The 24981-nt window shown below is 40.2% G+C and overlaps 2 long non-coding RNA genes across 2 annotated transcripts in view; one reads left to right on the top strand and one right to left on the bottom strand.

The window, feature by feature from the left end:
• Nucleotides 1-24981, bottom strand: part of LOC110353218 (uncharacterized) — a 234280-nt gene that overhangs the window by 130376 nt on the left and 78923 nt on the right. The gene's annotated exons all lie outside the window — the stretch shown is intronic.
• Nucleotides 1195-4295, top strand: LOC140003644 (uncharacterized). Its single transcript, XR_011812630.1, has 3 exons — nucleotides 1195-1667; nucleotides 1790-2441; nucleotides 3637-4295. It is a non-coding gene; the product is annotated as an uncharacterized lncRNA (long non-coding RNA).

The raw sequence follows: 24981 nt of genomic DNA, 5'->3' as shown, positions 1-24981 counted from the left end.
GTGCCAGTGTTCCTTCCATGTTGCATCATAAAACGTAAATTCTCTCTGGAAGTACATTTCTTTTCCATTTTGCACTGCATTACCTACATTTGGAATACCCTCATGATACAAATAACAAGCATACCCACATAGAAGGAAAAACAGTTAAAATTATGTTCAGTAGAATTAAAAGCATTAAAAAATAAAAATAAAAAATGAAATAAACAGGAAATGCCAGAACAAAGAATGCTCAAGTGACATCAGCATGCCCTTTAAAGAGGATACTAATCATTTTGCAAAGCCTCTCAAAACACAAGCTGAGAGCAATGGGGAAGGAACACTTGGAAATCACAGGTTCAAAACAACATGCAAAAGGAGAGCACTGTTTAGATAGACTGTTTGATCCCTAAGGGCTTGTTTCCATCTCATTTCTTCATGTACCTCCTCCTCATAGCTTTTCTCTTATCCTAACACTTCAAATCTTTGCTCCAGAGAATGAAAGACTCTAGAGATTCCTGACAGACTTATGAAAAAAAAGCAACAATGGAGAAAAACAATGCCGTTTTCCTAATCTTCTTCTTGGAAACATCTGTACCATTTAATCTGAAACATTAAAGCAAAAAATACAGGCTACAAGAGACGTGGAAAATATCAGTATAAACAGTTCAAATTTGGCAAAGATAATTCAACAGAAAGTAGAGCCTTATAAAGGGATCTCTTAGGAAACCTTGAATTTAAGTGGGGGGCATTTAACAGCTTTGCATGTAATAAAAGACTATATAAAAGACAATATAATGACTCAGTACATAACAAGCATAAAAGCAATGCAGTTATATGTTTTCTGTGGATGATATGGCCCTTCTAAACTTAAATTATACATAAGTAAGAAATAAAAGACTGTCCAGACTTGGCAAACAAAAGGAAAAAAAAAAAAAGATTCCAGTGACAAAGTAAAGACAAATCTAATGAAAACCTCAGAAATCCCATGCTGACCATTACTTTAAAAAACAAACGATTTCAAGGCGTGAGTCAGTTTTTAGTTGCTGGGAGTTATCAGCAGATCAGTGAGAATTCCAATCTAAAAGCAAACAATGTCACAAATCAGCAACGCACCAGCTATATTTATCAGCTCAGAAGCATTTTTTTATTTATTTTTTTGTCATTGAAAACCTACACGTAGGACTCTCTAGTTCAAATGTTATTTCCATCTTAAACAGCTGAGCATGCAACCTGGAGACCCAGCAGATACACAGACACCTAAAAATCTTGACAGGCAAATCACTTAGAAATGCATTAAATTGAATGCTTTTGTAACAAATTCCAGCATCTGTCAGAACTAAACATTTCCTTATCTTTTTGTTTATGCACAAAAGAAGATAAAAATATTTAGAGCAGACAGAAGTATGAGCCTACAACATGTGCTATGGGAGTCCTAAACCTGAACAGCTGAAGGACCATCCCAAAGGGAGCAACCCAAGGAACCCTTCCATCGCACAGCAGACGAAGAGGAAAAACAGATGGGACTTACTCACATAAAGGGAGCATACCAAGTGTCCTGAGAGACACTGGGAACAGTCACACACTTCAGGAAAATCCCTGCGTTATGTTTCAGAAAGTGTATTTTTTATTTCTAAGACAGCCTCTGTTCCAGTGCCCAGCATATAGCCTAAGAAGCAAGATGTTGTCAGGTAATTAGTACTGGGGAATTCAATTTTTGAGGAGATGCTCCATGTTCTTAGGACTGCAGCATCTCCTGCACTTTAGGTGTGGAGAGTGGGTCATCTTGAAAACTTTACTGCTCTGTCTGTAGTTGCGTGTAGGAAGCTATCAAGGAACTTCACACTTGCGGAGTTAGTCAGCAGCAACCAAATGAAGTGGTCTGAGTACCATCTGGATACTGGAAGGGCAAAACTTCATTGACCTGCTCCTCTGAAGAAAACAGTAAAGCTCTAAATGTTACTTCTGAAAATGCAGGTGAGCCACTTTTACCAAGGCACTGGGATTTCTCTCACTACAGGTAAAGCAGGTCAGCCTCACCTGAAGCCAGCCAGAAGCTACAGCCCCAGGTCAAGTAGTGCAGATGCAGAATAACTCTTGTCTGAATTACATGAGCAGCACTTGGCCGACACCAAATGCTAGTCAGCTGCATCTCGTGCAGAGTGAGGTCCCTGAAAAACCACAGAAAGTGACACCAGAGCGTGAGATACATCCAGACGAGTGAACTTGTGATAGTGAATGAAGCTCAACTGAACTCCCTCTCTGCCCTGTGCAAATCTCTACTTGAAGGACTGTCACCTTAGGTCAGAAAAGGAAAAGAAGGGGAAGTTTGCCTTTTCAGTTTAAGGACAATGGAAATCACAACTCCTTCTTACAGCATGTGTCTGCTTCCTGGCTGGAGGAATGAAGCTCCTGGAATCTAAACCAGAGGAAACGCATTTGCCAATATAAGCCCCACAAAAAAGGTAAGTACGGACTCTTAAACTTGCTAGCCCTCGTTTGATGCTATTCTTCAGTATTGCTTAAATTTTGCTGCTCCCATACGCTATGTGGTCAGGAAATTATTTTTTTTTAAAGGAGGGAAAACTCATCTTCCTGCCCAAACTGTGCTTGTCAGTTAATTTGTGCTGGCATCCAGGCATCTGCCCGTCTCTCACAGCTGAGCGCTGAATCTCCCAGAATGTAATTTGTAAGCAGCTCCCCTTATGGATTGGGGAAGAGTCAATGCTCCCATTTATTCAACAAAAGCTGGTCTCTCTGTAAAAGCATGGAAGATCTAATGTTATATACTACCTTCAGCTGGGTTCCTAAAAGTCTGGTTTTGTCATAAGTCTCTGGCAGTGCACCTTGGAAATTCCAAATCAAATTTCCTCTTACTTAATTTATTACAAAAGTAAAAAAATCAAAGCCCTTGCAAAGTCCAATAGAAAGCCTCCTTAATTCTGTTCAAGCGACAGGCTTTTCCCTCACCTTATCTACTTTGTGTGAAGTTTCTTTTTTATGACATTCTTTTTCATCCTCATGGAAAAAAAAAATGCCTTGAAGTTATTACTCCTTTAATCAGAGTACTTGATTTGCAATAAGGTCATATACAGTGTCTTTCTTACAATTCCTGGAGAACCACACGGCTCTGAAGTGGATACTGAAACAGTATTAGTGTCTGTTTTCACTTATCCCATTCTAAAGTTCCTTTCTACTTAAGCTGCGGCTGGCTCGCTTGGCATAAAACGTCTTACTCATGGTGTTCATCAGTGTTTTCAGCCAAATACTGAAAGTGGGGTACAGTAAGCAAGGCTGGCATTCTGTGGAGTACTCTAGGCTGTTGTTTCAACAAAAACAATGAATCCAGCTCCCTATGCTTTATATGAGAATCAAGGAACACGTACGTGCAGTTGGACACTTAGGTTTGTGTGGCTCTCCACTGGAAATGTGTTGGATACATGCCTCTAAAATCCTTACAGAAAAGGGGGGGGTTAGAAGAAAAACACAGGTTGTGTGGGGCTGCAGTCTAGGTCATCATATCATTGTGTTAGTTGCAGTTCTTTCGTTACTATCTCATAAAAGTTTCTTCAGGAAGACTACCTAATTTGTTATGTCCATACTTGGCATACTAAATTGAGTGCCATAACGAGTACACTCTTAATTTCTGTTTCTTTTCAGACTGTGAACTTAGGACCACTGAACTGCTTCTCCAGATGTGCAGAAGATGAAAAGGAAACTTATAGGCAGAGTAAACTACACAGCAATCTAGATATGAAAGGGTCAAAAAAATCAAAGAGTGTTGAAAGCAATTGTTCTAAATAAATATATGGTCACAGATCACAAAAGCTAGATGTCCACTCTTACAATGGGGTTTTGCAAGAAGGCTCTCCATGCAAGGTGAAATTAACAGTTTATATTCCTATATTCCAACATTTTATTTTTAAATTAAAACCATGCCTTTCTATCCTAAAGTTGATGTTCTTAGTTTCACTTTTTTAAAAAAGCACAAAAGAGATTAGACTAGATGTAATTTGCATTTAGTTTTGCAGACACTTAGATCCTACAAAAAGGTAGGAATATAATAAATAAATAATATTATCGTTATTATTATATAAATAATAATAAAATGTCTAGCTTCTTAAGCTGCTCTCAGAGATTTGGGAGAATATTCATTTTTTGCAAATACTAAACACAAATGCACAAAATTTCTTTTATGGTTTACAGGCAACAGAAAACAAAGAAAACAAGACCTGAAGCATTATCAACTTTGTTTCCAAGATTTTGTTCTTAAAAATAATTGAATTACGTTTTTCAAAATATGTTGTCACTTTGAGTTAAAAAACAATATTAAACATGTATTTCAAAATGTTTTAATTACTCTCTTATTTATCCTAGATGACAATCTGATTAATCTGGATGGTCTCAGTTAACATCTTTGGGCCACAGTATTTTTTTAAAGCAATATCCTGAACATTTTTTAAATCCACCTTGAGTTGTGCGTGTGAAAGCGTATGTTCATAACGGCGCGTTCTGCACAGCTGGTGTACAGAGATGAATTACTCCATGTGAAACCCATGCTGTTCATAGCACAGTTCCTCAGATTAAGATATACAGAAGAAGTCATTAACAAGACAGCAGTTGCCAATGATTCCCGCACTAGCATAACCCTCTCTACCATTTGCAGGACATCTGGAGCAGCATCTGAATTCAAAAGCATTTAAATATGCTTGTGGAAACAAATGAAAGCTCTGGAGTGTGATTTATTTCTATTTCATTCCAAATTCATACTGCTGAACCTTTTACAGAAAGCAAGAGAGCTGAACTGAGAGAAACCTGAAATTACACATGCCTTCTGACCAAACCAGCATTAGGGTGCTATTTGGTCTCCTGGCAGAAGTGGACACGGTCCTGGCCTGAGGATGAGTGCTGCATATTTGTGCCTGCTGAGAAAGGAGCATGTGCATGGCCCAGGACCTCACCAGCAGTATCAGCAGGTGACATCTCCCAACACTTCCCTCAACACTTCTCCCTGCCCACCTGCGGATCACAAAGTTGGGTGGGCTTGCTCTGCAGGCAGCCATTGTGGCACTTAAGCAGTGTGGTAAAGTTGTGAACAAAATCACAAAAGCTCTTGGCACAAAGGGCTTCAGAAACGAGGCATGTTTGTAAAGAATAAAGAACACCTCTCATTCTCTGTGTCACCTTAATTGTGTGGCCTGGCTGGGTAAACCTAGGCAGCTAAGAGGTTTCACAGCAGAAGCATTTCCCCTATTCCTGGGTGTAAAATAGGACTTTCTGAACACTGCATCAAGTACTGCAAGCTGGTGCTCTTTAACAAGCTGCATATACATATGAAATCTGTAAATGTCCATTTGCTATTTCACACAGTGCTAATATTAGGTTTAACCAAGGCAAACTGGAAAATCCATTAAGCAGTATAAAACAGTGACTACAGTTTGAAATAAATCTTCATAAGTCTCCAAAAAAGCACACACAATTATCAGGTTGTAAAAGAGGTTGAAATGCTATAGGTGTTGATATTTCTTCGGAGAGGGTAGGTTTATAGACATGCTTAAATGTGTATTCGCTGGAAGACTCCCCAGAGGAGATAGCGGTAGAACGGAAGATCCCCTTCCTTCCAGTTTTGCTGCTATGCTCATCCATACAATAGTGGTTGATCCCTGGCTTGTAGATGACATGCATACCTTTTCTGTGTGAAAATTAAACATCTGGGAAGAAGAGGAGGCAAGTTCTTTGCCACATAGAAACTGATTTTCCGTGATAAAACTGACAAATACATTAGCTAATCTTCTTGGCAGCTAAATATAAAGGGATTATATACAGAGAGATCTTTGATGATCAGCTGGTTCAATGACAGGTATGAGATAATTCAGAGATACTATACTGTCACTTAATTTACCTCATCTGGTGAATAAATCTCTACTGCATCCCTCTCTGAGAGTGCTGAAAAGGGATATAAAAGGTGAATTAGGAGTTTCTGCTGTTAGCACATAGCTTTGTGGCCTTATATAGTATTTCTGTAAAGAATATAAATTTTTTATCCTGTGCTCTGACCTCTCCAACTGCAAGTGACAATATATACTCATATTTCCAAGTAGTTTAATCTGGAAAGTATAATGCAGCACCAATGCCTGTTCTGGCCTTTGATCATCTTCTCTTGAATCCTTGCCAGTGGGCATACATAATGTGAAAACAATCAAACATATGAAAGGAAATAAGGGAAAACATCAGAAAAGCAGAGCGCTTAGCTTTCAGATCTTGGACTTATCATCCGAGCCCTGTTTGAAACCATAAACGACTTGCACTATGATCTTGGACTCTGCACTCTAATTCACTGCATGTCTGAAGATATTTGAAGCCAATACCCAGTGTGTATGTTTGTTTGTTTATTTTTAAGGGGATTGACAGCAAAGCAGAGGTTTCAGCCCCACCACAAACCAAAGCATATTAATTTGTATACCCTTTTCTCAGGATTCCCCAACCAGAAATAGAAAGGCTGCAGAAACAAGTGCCATCTTCCCCTTTTCTACAAAAGGAGATGCGGGGGTAGAATAATGTGTGCAAGCATTCAGGTAAGAGAATGGCAGAGCTGACTTTGAATCTGTCTGTTTCTCTGACTGCTCCTATGCCTTTCTACTTCCTCAAAGGTTGCCGCTGGTACACTCAGCACTTTCAGGTCCCCTTTCCACATGCCTAACAGTGGCGCTCCAGGAGCCAGTTTCTGTGTATGAGCTGTCCTACCCGTCTGTAGCTATGCCCATCATGATGGTATTGGGTAGATGTCGATGCCTATACTTGCAGTCACCATTTTTATCACAGTACAAAGGCAACAGCAGTTAAGATACACAATTTGCATGCATACAGTCTATCTGTGATTTCTCCTACAGAATCTGAAGTGAATTTAGGGGATTTGTTTTTGACGGACAGCAGTGCTGCAAAGACCAGACCTGTTTAGGTTGCTCTGTCTTCATCTACAGTGTCTTGACTACTACATGAAGGTTTGTGAAATTAAAGTTTGTCAGCGTGTCCAGCAGGCATCTTACTGATGTCTCTACAGATCACAGACAAGAAAAATATAATGCAACCTTGATAAATTCCTCAGCTATATAACTTTTTTGGCAATTCTCATTTGCAAGTGGAAAAAATCATACCCTAAATCAATATGCTACCACTGCTGATGTTCTCAGCAGGCCACCCAGTGGAAATCAATGAAAACGGTTGAATAGTCAAGCCCATTACTCCACTTTGTTCCTAGTTTATGTGTGAACTGTTCTCAAGTACCACCTTCCCTGACCATGTCCCTTCCTCAGGATGACAGCTACAGCATCTCACTTTCCACTGATGGTGAAAGATGATAAGATGTCAATTTTCCAAATGTCTGCAGTAGCTCCTCTGTGTGGTCCTGGGGCATGACAACAAGGAAGCTGATTTGGTAATTTGTCAATTCTGAGGCAAAAGATGGGGCTACACAGAGAACTGATGTTCAGCCTTCTTTTTTGTTGAACAATTTTTCTTCTGACAGAATGGGTCCTTCACCTGTCACTAGTCAATTGAACGATCAGACATACCATGTCCTTCAAGCACCTAGTCATTCCTCATCTACAAGACCTGTTCCCTAAAATTATTTGAATCCATTTGCTATCTTCTCTTCTTGGAAACTCCTCCTCTCTGGACCACCCACTGCCCTTTAGAAAATGGCATTTATCCAATAACATACTGAGAAAACTTTTCAAGTGCTGGCTTTTCTTCATCTATAGCCTCCCAGATCCTGTTCTTCCACCTACTAAAGCCACTGGCAAAACTCCATATGACTTCAGTGGAAGCAGAATCAGGTCGATGATGAATAACTGCCCCTCTTCCACTAAAAACCAACATCAAACACTGAGTTGGTAACTGTGTGGGCCGGTTATTTTTCTCTATTGTACTTTTTCTCTATAGGAATACTGCAAAAGTATCGTAACCGTATAATGCTGTACGTGTCTCTAACACTATTTTTTGATTCTTACATGAAGTACTTGGCTTCTTCCATTTTCTCTCTTTTAATTTCAGGTTCACATGCCAACAACCACTTGCAGAAGAAAAAAGGACTGACTCTCCTGGCCAAATGAAAAAGTACATTCCTGATATGGCATCCAGCTGAGAACTTGAATAGGAAGTAATATACCCAACAGGCATCCTGTATCTCCCTCCAACCCATCATCCACCAATTTTCTGTTCTCTCAACACTCTCAGAGACTAAGGATCAGCAGTTCCTTTACAGGTTGAGCTTGCTCCAAGATATTTTATGACCTTAACTGTTTGTTTATACCGATGGTTGCTGAATGCAACCCTACAAAGGCATGGATGGAGAGAGAGGAAAAGGTTTCAATTGAATAATCTGGCCTGAATCTCAGCCTAAAACGTGTGCTGAACTGTTTTATGAATTACAGCTTTGTGAAGTCTCTGCATCCTTTTCTCTTAGTGCGCTGCTTGGTCGCTCTTCTTCACCCAGTTCTGCCTAGTTAATGTCAAGTGCTGCTCTGCCCACCAGAACTTCCCTGCTGTTGGCCTCTCAAGTAACAGCCTTTCCCTGAGATTCCTCTTCCTTGTCCTGCTGCAACAGCAGACATTCCTGATGAGGGCTGAATGCAGCTCTCCTTGCAGGAGCATGGGTTCATGACACGCCTACAGCCTCCAGGAAGACTTGCTGGCCTCTCTGTGCAGTTATACTTATATTTTGCTAGAGCTGGCAAACTTTGCTGGAAAGGGGAATAAAAACAGTCATATAGGCTCAGTGTTGCATACTATCAAAACAGCCATCAAATTAAACTCTAGCAGTGAACGTAAGCCATGATAGTTATGGCCTGTGCTGTGAGCCTCCACCAAAACACAGAGACTCAGGATCTGGAAGTTCTTCTTGATCTCTCATAGAGCCAGCCAGCAAAATAAAAAAAAAAAAAAAAAGGAAGTTTGAATACTCTCATGAAAGGTTTTGGAATGCCTTTAATCATTGCAAACTGCATTAATTATGGAGACAAAAATCAAGCTGGCTTACCTAAATGTCATTACGGAAAATCTAAAAATATGACGAAAGGTAGGCTGACATTCCTGTCATCTTGCTTAATCACACATAAGTCTTTTATTTACCAATGAATCCCCATGGATGTTTAATGATGTCAAGGGCACATTTTAATGGGAACTAAGATTATCGAGCCAATGCTTGTGAATTTGCAATATTGAGTAATTCTCAGTGTTTTTTTTTTATTAGTAATGTCCTGTTACAAAACAGATAGCAGATCAGTCTGTGCTCTACCTATTTTTATCTTAGGCCAAAACTGTTTTAATTTATTCCTTGTCCAAATGAAGTTGACTATTTAGTCAGAAACGATACCATTACCACTCCCTGCACACATCAGCCACATTTAAGTATACTTATATAGAAAAGAATTACTTTTTTATGTTTTCATAAGTTGAAGAGAGTAAGAATACTTGGGTTTTATTGTTTTAATTATTACTTTATTTTATTGTAATTATTATTTTATATGACTTTTATTTTGCAAAATAATCACCCTAGGGGGTAATTTGGATTTTGGCTAAAAAACCTACCTGGGGTTCTAATAAAATCCAGAACTAAACAACCCCCAAATTTAAAACAACAACTAGACTTCAAGATTTCAAGAAAATTCCAATTCTGACAGCCATTCTGTGTCCTAGGTCCGTTTTGGTGCAATACTCCATGCAGGCATTAACAGATTTAAAGTTTGTGAACCTAGCGATTTTAAAAATGGGTTCAGTAATGACTCACAAAGAACTCAAAAAAAAAAAATTGTCTTTTTGATTCAGGTCAGCTTCACAGACAGCTAACTTGGCATCCCTAATAACTAGGCTTACCAAAAAGGCTGTGGGGATATAACGGCATGGCAGGTCACATCTCTGGTCACAGGCCACCAGAGATGAGGTACTGCACCACAAGATTTGCAAAATGCTAGACGTCTTTGTTAGACCCACAATCTCTGTGAAATGCTGTGCAGGTATCAGCTCTCAGTTTCCTTTCTTCAGAAGCTTTGATAATTCAACCATATATTCTCCTTAGACTGACCACATTCCTATTTTTACTTCTTCAGTGTTAACAGGCAAGACATTTTTTGAAAATCTCATCATAATTCTTATTTGCTTTTTTCCATTTCACCAGTCCCATTCCCCCAGGAGACCCAGAAAGAATCTTACCCTACAGTCATAACAAGAACAAAAATAATTGCACTTTTATCAGGACTTCTTCATAGAGGGAAAAATCCTTGTTCATGGATTCTTTGACATCCAAGCAAAACTTCCAGCTGCCTCAAGCAGCCCAGGACCTCATCTTTGCTTTATGTAGAGCAGACAGGTGTTTGTGAGAGGCTATGAAAAAGACTGTAAGAATGACAGAGAAAGAATAGTTTGATCACTGAGAAAACATGATAGAGCATTAGAAGCCTGAACTGGCTTCCCTCATGACAGAGGGGTATCAACCACACTGTGGGCACTCAAGCAATATCAATAGCAGCGCCAAAGGATATGGGATAATGAGGAACAGGAATATGTGCTTTTCTGTGCTTCAAAATGAGGCAAGAGTTTCCAAAACAAATGTTTCAAAGGCAGAAATGCCCATGCAAACCACTGATGTATATCTCAGCAGGCCAAATGATAAATAACTATCTGGGAACTTGCTCTGAGGTGTTTATTTCTCCACAAGCAGTGGACCTTTTTTGCTTTTTAATATCATATTCAAAAACTAAATTCACATGCTTAAAATTTACTTTAGAATTGGAAAATTACCTAAATACAGCTGATTCCACAATGCTCACTGAGAGTGCATCGCGAACTGTGACAGCAACATCAGCTGAGCATGCTCACAGACTCCACGTGCATCGGGACTGCAAGAGTCATTTTCATTTTAGTCCTCCAAGTCCCTCTGCACATTGTCTTTCCTCCCGAGAGAAAATGGCAGAGATTGCAATTCAAGCAGAAAGGCACAGATCCTGAAGAGTAGTTAGAACAGTGAAATTCCACTGTAGTACCTGCATGTTTCTAAAGCATTTTTTTGTAGGACTGGTATCTATGAACATGGTGATTTTACACAGCCATGGCTACGAAAAGAACTTTTTGCTCACACAAATGTCACTCCATCACATCATTATAAGGGAAAATAAATGGGGTATGTGACTGGCAGGGTAAAGGAAAGAAACAGCTGGATGTCATATAGCGAGCTGTAAAACGTCTGGACCACACTACTGAAGGCATAAAGTCATTTCAACAGGACTACATCCTATCAGCCTCTAAGTCTCTGCCAGACACCACAAAGGAATTAATAACATTATAAAGTAAGATAGCAAAAAACACAAACCACACTCCTTGCAGTGTTTTGATCCTCAAGAACTTAATGACAATTTTTTCTAAAATGGGGTCCCTGTTAGTACGTTAATGTGACTTGAACAGCTTTTATACAGTATGACGATGCAAATAAAACTCAAGAATAGATATTAGCACTCCAGCAAATATGGAAGAAGTATAGATATTAGCTAGTCATGGAATGTGGAGAAGTTGGCTACTCCATTTCAGTACTTCAAAAAGTAACTGCAACACTCCATTAGAGAGGTGTGTGAGAGGAGCATCAGAACTACACAAAGGACTTCAGTTTATTATTGGTGAGTAAGCAGCAGTGGTTTCCAGCATGATTTTATCAGCCTGCACAGAGGAGACCAAATGCTGAATTCTGATGAATTCAGAATGAATTGTGGAATATTTACAACGGACTGTGGATTCAACAAGGCCAGCACTATTCATATGTTCACAGATTACACGTACCTTCAACAGCATGAAATTGGTTAAGCAAACTAATGTTGACCCATTGCTTAGTCACAGCATTTGAAATAACTAGTGCTTTTCATTTTCATTTCTCCTGCTGTGAAGGTTGTATGAGTCACATGGCTGCACCTTGCTGCCTGAGCAGATAACCCTGTTTTAAACAAACATGTGGACATGGGCTTCTGAATGTGTCTGGTATGAATTTTGATACACATCTATGTCTACAAATCATGACATTGTTCAGCACTGTCTCCGCAAAATTTCTTGCTTGGTCTGAATAGTGGTGAAAAAGTAACAGACTTAGTAATGAACTTAGTAATAAAATTTCACCACTAAAAGTAATAGTGGTGAAAAAGTAATAGGGGGCATTATCACTTCCATGTAAAATTTTGGATTTTGTTTAAACAAATATTCAAGATACTTTTTGCACACCACCTGCCTACTTCTAGTCCCAATGAACTTTGGTTCCAGTGGAATTAGCACAAATAACCAACTTAGAATTCCACTTTTTAAACACTCTCTAACCTCTCCTATTCAAATTCTACTGTGACATGCTTTCATCTTTCACAAAATTATAAACCTACACAGACATGCCCCTAAACAGATTTACAAGCAGAGTTTCTAAGTGAAGGATATTGTTTGCCTCTTTACTTAACAGAATTACACTACATGAGCAAAATATATCTTTCATCATCATATGAAATGATGATATGAAACAATGATAGGTATGATGCTACATAATTATATAACACAATGTGATATTATTTTCAATTTTAAAAAAAAGTTAGTATTATATGGGATATTTGTATTGGCTTCTTCAAATCAACCCAAAATCAAGGGTTAGCTCTCTGTAATTACTACTGACCACTGTTGGTTGGTGGATCTTCTTTCTTCCACTCAAATTGTAAAAAAGCTAGTGAGTAGGAATGAGTAAATAATTGCTATTCATTTGGTAGAAATAAAAATAAATATTAGACTGAACCAATTTTTCTGTTTTGTTTACTTACTTTTCTGGAAAAAAATCTTTTCCTACACACACAACATTTCATTTGACTACTGACAGGATACTGCATTCTGGGACAGTTGTGCAAAAAGCAAAGGAAGAGCAAATGGGAGAACACGCTCCTTTTTTGTCTCAGTGTCCCAAAGTCTCCTCATGGGGCTTGTCTACATTCCTCAAGTCTAGTCATTCATCTCCACTTATCTCTTCTCGTTGAATGCCAAAATGTAAATTGAGCATTTAATTTGACCTACCAAAAATGTGATGTATTCACATTGGGCAGGAAATAAAACTCCGTTTAGATCTGACTTTTTAAATATTCAGCTATCGAACCAAAAATCAGTCATTAGCACAATCTTCAGTGGAGGAAATCTGGGCTTCAGTTAGTATTTTTATATATGAGAGAAGACCCAGCTTTGTGAGGATTTACATTGGGAATATATATGTACTACGGATGCATGTGCACTGTATCTGGAGAAGAATAGAATGACCATTTATCTACAAAAAATAACAAAATATTTCACTTTTCAAGAAAAAGACCCTACGAAGTTATACAATCTTAATCTAAGAGGAATGTTTCCCATTCAGACAAGAAAATGCTTTTGGAATGATAAGGACAAAAGTTACTTTCCTGAATGACCAAAGCTGAACTCACAGCTGGACTGATGAAAGTCTTTATTTTCTTTAATTTTAATTTTGTAAGATCACACGTTATAAATCATCATTAATTTGACAGTCTGGCTTTATGTAGGTTTCATTTAGCATGCTGGCATACTGTATTTGACTCAGGAGTTAAAATAAATTATAGCAGGGCTCCAAATTCATACAAGTTTCCCTCATGTTATCAAATCTTCCCATGTTTTTAAAAATCTGCTCACCAGTTTCAAAAGTTCAGTTGACTTGACTTCCCCTATCGCTGTCTCCTTTGGAGTTCACACTCCTGGCATAAGTATTAGCAGGATATGATTTAAAGGTTTCACTCTTATGAACTTACACATTCTTTGGAAGAGGCAAATACCTCTCATATCTTAAGATTAGAGACTAGACGAGAGAGAGAGAAAGAAGTGCTGAAATACGCTATAGCAACAGATGCAAAGTTAAGGCTCAACTTCGCACCTTGGTGTAAGACTCCTTCATTGTACCAATGCACTCTGCACCCTGAAATGCCACCTTTTATCAAAGTTTTGTTATCAAAGTTCCCTTCAATCTTTTGTCAGCATAGAAATGTACTCTAGGTTCTAGATATTATTCTTTCCCTGTCCTCCAAATTAACTCCAAATTTCTGCCACCACGCAGGGAGCTGCCCAAACCGGCTCTCTGTAAACAACACCACATACACCGTTCTTCTCTCAGCCAAGAATTCAGAAGATGCCTGACTTGATTCCCCTCTAAGCTGTTTGCTTTTTTGCCTAAGAGCTCCTTTTCTCCAGAGAAGACTTTCTTCTGGCACTGCTTTCCAGTCTCCAGCTACAAGCCAATACAGAGCTGAATACTGAGTTCAACTCCCTGTCACCACTGACAGAGAAGTCCAGGAGAGAGTTCTTGCCCGTGCTCAGCCTACTTCCTCCCCTGACATTACCCAGCCTCGGGGCACTTGTCTCCCAGGCACAGGCAGCCTCATGACTCCAGGCTATCTTATCTTGTAGACAGCCAGTAACTTCTTAGGGCTTTTTCATTGGAGTGGCCCTTTTACTGTCTAACATTTGATATGATAACACAACTGAAGGAACAAAAAGACAGAGGATCTTAGCAAAGGAAAGAGGAGATATTATCAATGTGTATAAATACCTGAGAGAAAGGAGCTAAAAAGATGGAGCCATACTTTTCTCAGGGGTTTGCACTAAGAGAGCAGAGGTGATGGGCACAAACTGACATACGAAAAATTCAGCTTAATGTAAGAAAAATCTTTTTTTACAATGAGAATGGTCAAACACTGGAACAAGTGCCCAGAGAGGTTGTGGGGCTGGAGACCTCTGTAGAGGTCCAACCTCAGCTACTTAGCACAACTCTGTGATTCTGTGACAAAGATGGATAGAAGGGGATGCAGGTGCGGGGAGGGAGAGATCACGAGATCATAGAATCATAGAATATCCCAAGTTGGAAGGGACCCACAAGGATCATCGAGTCCAACTCCTGACACTACACAGGTCTCCCCAAAATATTAGACCACGTGACTAAATGCACAGTCCAAACGCTTCTTAAACTCCAACAGGCTTGGTGCAGTGACTGCTTCCCAGGGGAGCCTGCTCCAGTGTGTGACCACCCTCTCACACTGATCATCTCAGATGAAATCCAGAATGAGAATGAATGAGAACACAGATTTATATGATGCAGGATAAAAGATTAAAATACACTTTAGGAAGCTGGAGGGAGAAAAAAAGAGGCAATATAGTGGGAAAAAAAAAATGAGAGAAGCGTAGTGGGGGACTTAGCAGACAAGTCTAGCAACTTAAGGTACCAATGTTTATTGATTTATTTAAACATGGAAGCCAGTGGTCCCTGTGACTGGCATCTCAACCTGGTGGGACTGCAAGGTTTTTTTTGGGCACTCTTCACACTACCAATCAGTGGGTGACAACCTAGACATCAGCTAGATAGACACTAAGCAAAGCAGTGAGCTAATTTATTAGTGTGGAAAGTTTAGAAACATGGAAGAAATGACCAATTCCAGAAAGTAAGGAGAGCTGCATGATCAGAAAAAGACTGCACATGTTCTGTTCCATGTTTCCACCTGCTGTAAGCTGTATTTCCCTTCCCTACTCCTCTTCCCTCCAACTCTGACAAGGTTAACACTGCCACCTTGGTGCTGTCTTGTACGGGCAACAGCCCATCCAGTGGGACAGGAGGGCTCTGATCCTACACAGCTGCTCAGTGCCTGGTAAAGAGGTCCTGTTCTCTCCCTGCCAAGTTCCTTCCCTGAGTATACATTAATCACCTTGCTGTGTAGAAAATTCATCTAAGTTTTCAGGCTCTAGCGGCTCTTAGCTGTCACTGAAAAAGCCCTTCGCCAACTTTTCTTCCCCCCCAGCAGGTTCTGAAATCCCCAGCCTGTGAAAGCTCAGACCAATCCAGGAAAAAGAGGGCATGTAAAGAGATGAGAAACATGTGTTTCCATATGGGAAGGGGGTAATGCAGACTACTAAGCTAGTACAGATAGGTCTGAGCTGGCAGCTGTGGTAAAAGCAGTGGGAGGCTTGCCAAGGCATCACAAGGAGCTGACAAGGGAGCAGGAGATCAAAACTCAGATATTAGCCAGTCACTGTTCTTCCAGTTCCAGGTAGGCCTGGATTTTATTTCTCTTTGATGCAGCTAATGTGGATTTTTCTGTCTCGCAGAGGGTATTTGTTTAACTCAAAGAAGAGGCCTATGGGAATGACATCCACACAACCAGCAGGACCAGAATGGCAGGTGGTCACTGGGAAGGGCTGAGAAGTTTGGGAAGACTAAAAGGCAGCACCTGCCTGGGTGAAATACTATTTCTAGCTATTCATTTACATCACTACTGAAACTATTTTTAAGGGCATGTTCATGGCACACATTTTAGTCTTTCAAAAAGTCTGCCTAAGGCATAATTAATAAGGTTCCAAAGAGCTGATATCAATGCAGCCTTCTAAGCGTCCCTTAGAAACAAACATTGTTTTTCTCACTGATCTCTTACCCTGTGAGAGAAGCATACACTACTTTCAGATACATTTAGCTGTTCAGCAATACAGCTCGCCCTTCAGGAGTGCTTACTCAGTGACTGACTAGCATCTGGCATACAACCTTACAGAGAGTGATTTCTACCCAGACAATGGCCAGATAAATCATATACCATGCAGGAGAGTGACACTTAGCACTTGCTTCACAGCATTTTTCATCTCCCAGTACCAGAGAGCTCTTGGACAGAGAGCAATATCACAGCTCCATTTTACTGTGAGGACAAGTGAGGCAGAGATAAGGGGAGCTATTGATGCAACTAAAATCAAAGAGCAAGCCAGAGGCAGAGCAAGCAGTAGGACCCAGATCTCCTAAGTCCCAGGCTGCATCCTCCCACACTTCCTTTGGCAACTTAAATCTGCTAACTTCCCTACATATTTTGCCGAGTACCACTCAGGGTTTGTAAGCTTTTGATGGGTTAATTAGCACTAAAGCATTTTTTCTTCTGTGGTCTAGACATAGAAATATCCAGATTTTGTTTCCCTTGAAAGGCAGCCCATCCTGGAAAATGCACTTGATCACCCATTTCCATGTTTTTCTAAGGCCAGATGGGGCTAAACATGATTTGAAGATTTTTTTTTTCTTTTCCTTTCTTTAATGTTTCTTTTCCTTTCTTTCACTGACTAGCAGCTTGTCTGTTTTCTTTTGAGGATGATGCCAACTGTAAAATAAAAAATGCAATTTCCAAGGTGGGGAAATTAGAGAATGATGGATTTACTGTTGCCAAGAAGAAATAATAATTCCTGGACCTAACAAATAAGCCTGAAAATAAAGAAGGGATTATTAAATGTTATATAATTTCAACAGTTTAAAAGCAGAAAGAACTTTCAAAAGTCTGCCCTCATTTGCTTTTTTTTTCAACATTCTGGAGACTGTGGACCATATTCTTCACTTAGTTGTGGTGCTGTAAATATGTGGTCCTTTCTACTCCACTTGAATTACCCCAAATATCTCTGATGTAGCAAAACAGGATCTCCCTCTCATCCTTCTCTGCTCTTCTCTTCTATGTGTATGATTGCATGCAAATGCTGCGTTACAGGCCTGGGCCTCAGCCAGCCACTATGGAGCTACACTTGAATTTTCCCACCCAGTAGGGGCTTCGTGTCTGCTGCGTTTTGCCTCTGAGCTTAATGGTCCAAGTCCACATACTTCAGAATCTGGTTAAATCCTATTTACTTCTAAATATATATATTTTTTTAATTTTGAAGTGCAAATACAAATTTTCAACAGATTCCTGAAGTACTTTCTCTAATATGCGTACAATAAATACATAACAGTAAGTCTGAAAAAAGGTGTCACTGGCACTCATTTGGGATTAGCTATTCAATTCTTTCCTGGTGTTCCCATTTGAAAAAATGTTCCAAATCTGTACTTATGAACTGCATATGCCATGCCACACAACCTCACATTCTCTTCTTCCTACGTTACAAGTCAGTACCTGCTGGAAAACGCTGAGCCCCATTTCTTTTAGTCACAGACACACTGTCAAATACAGCCTACCCAATCATTTCACCATTACTCAGTAAAGCACTGGCCATCTGAATGTCCAAACTAGCTGACCAAGACATTAGCATGTAGCAGAGGTGGGGTTTTTTATTTCATAAATCAGCTGTGCACTTGTTGATATAAACTGTGCAAGAGCAACAGTACTGCGTGCTCTGGATTTATTAGTAAGATTTTATCTTTTTATGTCAAACATAGGTTACTGCATCAAATAATGTACTGCCAGAAACAAATTATTTTCATGCACTAAAATATGAATGTACAATATTAGGATTCGTTCCAAATATTAATGCTTTGGGCACTCCACTCATATTTATTGGACATAAACACTGCATTGTGTTTCTCTTGAAGTCAAGTTTATGAATGCTGACACACAGTAGTGACATTTACATTCTTGAACAGAACTTGAAAAAAAATTGCTTCAAGCAGTAAAGCAAGTGTCAACGTGATAAATGTTTATGAAAACATACTATTTTACCCCTAAAATAGTAGGATAAATGTTCAGAACACTTCTTCCTGATCTGCCAAGGCTTAATTCCAGTTCTTTCCTAGTGTTACTGCCACGACTACGCTGGTGTAAAGCTATAGTAATGAAATCTCAAGTCAAGCCAGCAATAGGTTACCAGCAAGGAGAAGGGTGTACTTCTATGGCTCTGCATCCTGATCTCATTTGTAAAGACAACACCCTCCCCTTTTATTCAGATTCGCCTCAAACCAGACTCCTTGTCTGTCCTACGAAAAAAATAGCTAACTAACAACATAAAGGTCAAAGACCAGCTGTAAGTAGCTGATATTTCAGGTAAGGACATTTTTCATGTCTCTGACTGTTGCCAGCATGATCCATATATGAGCCCAAAAACCTGGATTATAATTTGTTTCTTTAGCTGGCCTGATGTAGATGATTTCACACATCTTTATGTCCTCCACCCTCTTTTTTCTCTCCTACTTTCTATTTTATTTACTGAGATTGCCATTTCTGTAGGCAGGAACAAACATCCTTTAATGTAATGAGCTCCAGCCTCATATGTGAGCTTGGTACAAACCATGTTAAGGCATTATTTATAGATTCACTTCCCTACCCTATTGAAAAGCCACCTGAAGACTTCTCAGAACTGTCAGGGAGCACCAAGGGTGGTGCAGCTCCATAAGGGAAGGGGAGCCAGAAGCTGGGGTGAGAGAGGCAAGCAGCCGCAGTGCCCTCACCAAGAAGGGATGCAGTCCTATGGCATCCCAGGACAGGAGAACAGCCTAGAGCCCAGACAGCCAGACAAGTCCATAGAAATGAAGCTGGTCTGAGGTCAAGCCAGGAAGTCAAGTCTGCAGGTCAGGATGAACAACAGATATGGTGAGGCATGGGTATAGCTGCAATGAAGCTCAAGCTAGAATCAAGGCAAAAAGCCTCAGCTTAAAAGCAGTTGCAAAGGAAAAGTGGGCAAGACTGTGCCAAGGCTTCCCTCTGACTCATGGCCAGCTGTAGACAGCTGCACTAGCAAAGCTGACCTTGAGTCCAGGCAGCCAAACCTGCAAAAAAGACAAGGACATTTTGTTCAGGGCCCTGACAGTATCTGCTTCTCACCACCCTAAGGAAACTGCTGGTGGCCTGGGAAGAAATGGCATGACCATGTCAGACTGCCAAAGGGAGTGCTGAAGAGTAGGACATCCTACTCCTGCAGAAACTGGGAGAACGATTCAGTAGAAGCACATGTTCCCTGGCATATCTCATCTCCTTCATTATCCTCAGAAGCCCATCAACTTTTCAGAGCTTTGGCATAGATAAAATAAGCAGCAGTACATGGTCCTTGATCACTTAAGCATCTTGCTTATATTTAGGACCAAGTCTGAGGAGTTTCTCTTCCTTCACTTGTCCATTCCCAGAGGCCATTCCTAAGGATTCAGATTCCATTCCAGAGTCCATCTTCTGGTTCATCTTCCTAGTTTCATTCCTTTAGATCTTCCCTCCTTAATTCTGTCTCCTTGACTAGCTGTGGATAATCCCCTCATCCCATCTCCATGTATGAGTATCATTCACATCTGTCTCCTTGTTCAGCTCCTTGTCTTACTCCTACCACCTGCCCTGAGCCCCACTTCTAGTGTCTCTGTCCCCTTCATCTCCATTGCCATTGTTCAGCCTTTTTCCCAGCTATGCCAGTTCATGCCTCAAATAACATCTTACTGCCAGATCTGTCTCCTCATTCCCAGGTCCTCTGTTCTTGTTGCCTTCCCCAACAGTGCTAAGTTCTGCCTTCGTGTTTCAGTGACTTGAGTATCTGTCTACTTCCCTATTTCCTCCCTTGCCTGAGTCAAAATCTCAACCAGCTCTATTCTCTCTGCCCTACTTTTCTTCCCATCTTTGCTCTAAATCTTTTCCTCTTGTACCAATGCGGGTTCAATTATTTCTTTTCCTTGCCCTGACCTAAATCAGACACAGCACACATCTGTAGTTGCAAAGAAAGTCTTGCCAACCCCCAAGGTGCAAAATAGCCTGTACTGAGAGAGATTTTGGAAATATTACACTGTTGAATTCAAGCAAGCCTTTTCAAAGCCCATGCAAAACATACTTTCTCGGAGGCTTATAGCTTGACCATATGTGCTCAGTGTTGAGTGGAACAACAGAAGTCCTGCTATCGACATGCAGCTTTTCCTCTCTGTTTTCAGCCTCATCACCCCAGAAAATGCTTCATCTGTGCCCTAAGGCATTTGAGTTCTAGAGCTTTTCAGGGAAAGGTTTGCCACAGCTTTTTAAACATGGTCAGAAGTAACATATTTTCCTCTAGTCTTATTTTTGGAAATAGCTGAACTGAGTTTTCCAAAATAAGCAGCCTCGGGCAGACACCTGACGTGGAAATTTTCAGCCCAAACTGTGTAAATTTGACAAAGTTATAAAACAAGGAAAAGAAATGTCTTATTATGGGGAGAATGGGGGCAGACAGGTACTGCTACCAACTACACCTGTGATAGTGACATGTTACCATTGACATCATTAATATCTATTTTATTACTTAATTACTATCAAATAATTTCTATGACAATCCCTTAACTTTATAAAATATCAGTCAGAGATGCAAAACATTGAGACTAACACTTTATAGACAACAGGTTAATTTTTCATCAGTTTGGTTTCCTTTTATATATCCACTTCAGTTTGTATCTGCAAAATCACACAGCGTTTCATCAAAATAGTTTGTGCAAAATACTGTAGCATCCCAAAAAATGTTTTCTGAAATAGACATGGTGTGATCAAACAGTAATTCTGCATGAGTTTGGGGCATGATGGATCATATCCAAGCATACAGACTTACAAATTTTCTACATCACACAGCAGAAGAAACTGTTCCTGGTGTGTGAGGATGCATTTGCAGTCAGAGAGAGCTCCCTTCCACTTTGAGAGGCAAAGTCAGAAATGGGACAAATTTGGGATAAACCACAGTTGACGGTAAGATGCCTCTGTGCTGCATATAACAATAAATTCCCTATACCACACCATACCACTTTGCACTTTCTGCACTCTCCAAATTTTCGGTGCTGTGTATGAACACACACTTACAGTACCAGGTGGATTTATCATAGACAACTCTAGTCACTTACATCACTCAGGCGTCTAGACCTGGCTGATTGTATAGGCTTTCTCTGTAGCCAATGAAACAGACACTTCAGGGAAATTCATCTGATCCCAGCATAGTCATCAAAGGTACGTAGAGTAATTGCTTTCTGAAGCTGCTGATCTTCCTCTGCTGACCACAGGAAAAGCCTATGCAAGGGACTAGACTAATTGTCTGTATTGTATGACAGCTCACAGTAGGTGAAACAAATACTCCCCAGCATGTCAGCATCTACAAATACACACTATAGAAACCTTCTTGATCTATTTTCATTTAAATCCTGTAGCCCCTGATGGTCAGGACACATCCAGCTTTCTAATATATTCTGAAAGATGATCATCAGCCAATGATTTTGTTTTCCAGGAACATCTTTACTGTAGCTTACAGTGGAATCAGGCTAATACCAAGCAGTAAGTGGCAGAAATATTTATTTTGGCTCCTAAATATGAAATTTAGCTCATTCAGCATTCAAAGATGCTGGCAGGAAAAATGGCATAGCAAACGTTTTGATTTTTAGAGAGTGTCTGCACCAGCTGACACAATGGAAAATATTAAGGATTTGCCTTGTACCTATGGGTTTAGAACAAGAACACTGTAAAGTTCAGGAATGATCTAACTGAATCTGAGACATGAATGCATGTAGTGCCTTAAAATGATCATAGTTGATACAGAATACTACGGAGTATTATAGTGCCCGTATGTCTGCCAGTGAAATTCTCAAATTCACTGAGGCTTTTGCTGAAGACAAGATTTCAATAAGTATTCCTTTCTTACACCTTATTGAACAAAACCCAGAATAATATAAATACTCCCTAGGAGACAAGCTCCCAGTTTATAGTTGGATAATTGAGGCATAAGGAAAAGACTCTGCCATGATCACACAGCCAGCTGTAAGTATCAGGTGTTCTCAATTTCACTGCTGTGCATCTTGCAGACAGCTCCCTCCCCTTCTCTGCAGTGTTCCTGTCAATGTCACTCATATTCTTGGATCAAAATCTCACGGTGTCTTTTTCTCTGTTACCATCGTCCCTCACTGCCCTCTCTACATGGCCCCTTCTAGCCTCAGCCTTTGTCTTTTGGACCATTCCCTGAGCTTTTCTGTAACTTTGTTCCGCCTTTTTTTATGCAGAGGAGGCTTGTGGCAGCTCTGCCCCATCACTGGGCTGAGGAGGAGGAGTGCTCACTTCCCGCAAACTCCAAATTACCATCCAGGGGCTCAGGGTTTATTATTGTATGCAGCCTCACTTACAGAGGCCTTTGGTTCTTTGGCATCCTGAAATGTCATCAGTCTCAACCTCTGCCCTCTTAAACTGTGAAGATCTTGGAGTATTCTATGCCACTGAGGAGCTTCTGGCTACCTTTTAAGACATATAGAACACCTGGCTTACAATAAAGATATTTTTCAAATGTTTACTTTTGAAAAGCATCAAGTTTCCGTTGGGTAGCAGACCACATTTGCAAAAGCAGAATACCACTTTTGCACACCATGTTTTTTCCTGCATGCCTATTCTTTTTCCTGTATACATCCATGCAAAATCCAGTTTTCAGTATACATGTTATGCACTGTACCATTATACCATATTATTTCAGGAATACAGACAGACTGTACTAGTTTCGGAAGACAGTCATTACATAATAGGTAATTGCTTACTGGAAGAAAAAAACATTTTCCAATTCCTTGCCTACTCCTGCCTCCTAAGTTTGATCACATAACACTGGACCAGGCTCCAGAAACAGCAGGTATAATACAGAAGCAACTGAGGATCAAATAAGCAGGACTCTGAGACAGCTGAATGGCTTAAAGACCATCTTTAAAGTCGTAAGTTGATAACAGACCGTTTATTTTTTGTCAGATGTTTTCATTAAATAGGAGTTGCAGTGCAAGCTCTGCTGGGCAGTGGGGAGGCAGGAAGCATAGCTTGTGTAACAAGGAGCAGGAGCAGCACATGGTTTGTATTCAGCCCTTTGCCTGACTCAACAGCAGTGTCGAATGGCCCTGCTGGGAGCCACATCCAGAGCTTTTTGGCCCGAAAGAATAGTTAGCAGAGTGCCAAGGTCTGCAAAGGTAAAGTAAGAGGGAACAGAGGGGGCTCTCGGAGACCTGGGAGGCTGCAGAGGAATGTCATGTGCAAGGAGAGGGCAAATGACCCCCTTCCAAAGAACTGTACCAAGTGTTGGGGCTGAGGAGGGTTGAGAGAAGCAATGTAAACAACAGTGGAACTCTTTTGCAGATGGAAAATTAAGCTAATATCTCCCACTTTGGATCAAACCACATCCTATTTTCAGGATCGTTGAGCCTAGCCACATTAGACATGCATCTGGCCTACTGCGCTTTTCCAAGCCCAGCAGTACCATAGCAGACGTACAGTTCAGCTCAAAGAAGCTGCTACATTGCGGTTTTCTAATATTATGGACTAAAAAAAAAGCATCATAGTGTAGCCTACTGTGTCCAGAGAGGACTTAAATGCACAAAATCCCTTTGAGTCTCATACAGGCTTGATCTCTAATCACCTAAACACTTGAAATCCCCTGCTCACCCTGAAACATAGCAGGGAGGCAGATCCCAGACTGACCGATTGCAGTGTGTCAGTGTAGCTCCTTATGCCTTCCCTACTTAGACTTACGCTTGAGAGTAAACATCAGTAACATTTCATACTGCGTTCTTTATTTACTTCTTTTGGCTAAAAGCAAAGAACAAGCTTCTCCTCCGTAACTGATTGGAGCTGCCTGTGAATCCTGAATCCCATTCACTGTGATCTTCATGGCATACAGCTATTGAACCACCATAACAGCTAGACAGTCAAGCTAGAAAATGAAGGTGGGACTAGATTAACACTCTTCACCTGAGACTTAGGGCAAGACTTTTTTTTTTTTTTTTGATGGAACTGTTTTTTTCCCAAGAGATAAGTAGCCCTTGCAGCAAGAGCAGGAACCCAGGGATTCAAGAATTTTTCAAGAAGTGAACTTGAGAGAAAGTGAGAGAGACAGATTATGTCTTGAGACTGACAAATCAAAGTCTTCTATATGAAAAATTAGGGAGGGGTATACCTATTAGGATGCCTCAGAAGTAGTCAGAACCAAGGCAGGCTTTTGGAAAAGTGAACTATGAACAGACTTGATGTAATTTTAATACCCTGTTTCTCTAATGTGATGCTTTGGTTCTACTGTTAGAATTAAACAACAGTTTAGCTTAAAAAGACTGGCCACAAGTTTGCTAGTCCAAGAGAACAACAGCAGCTAATAGAAATATGCGAGAACCTGCTAGATGAGCCCAACTGACAATTTTTTTTCTGTGAAAATACTCCAAAAAAGATGAAGGCACAAAGCCTTATACATGTTGTTGTCTCACAGCAGAAAAGGCCCTGCAAAATCTAAGAT

This window comes from Anas platyrhynchos, chromosome 1 (genome assembly GCF_047663525.1).
Source record: "Anas platyrhynchos isolate ZD024472 breed Pekin duck chromosome 1, IASCAAS_PekinDuck_T2T, whole genome shotgun sequence".
Lineage (NCBI taxonomy): Eukaryota > Metazoa > Chordata > Aves > Anseriformes > Anatidae > Anas > Anas platyrhynchos.
Note: the sequence above shows the minus strand (reverse complement) of the source record. Positions and strands in the feature narration are given on the sequence as shown.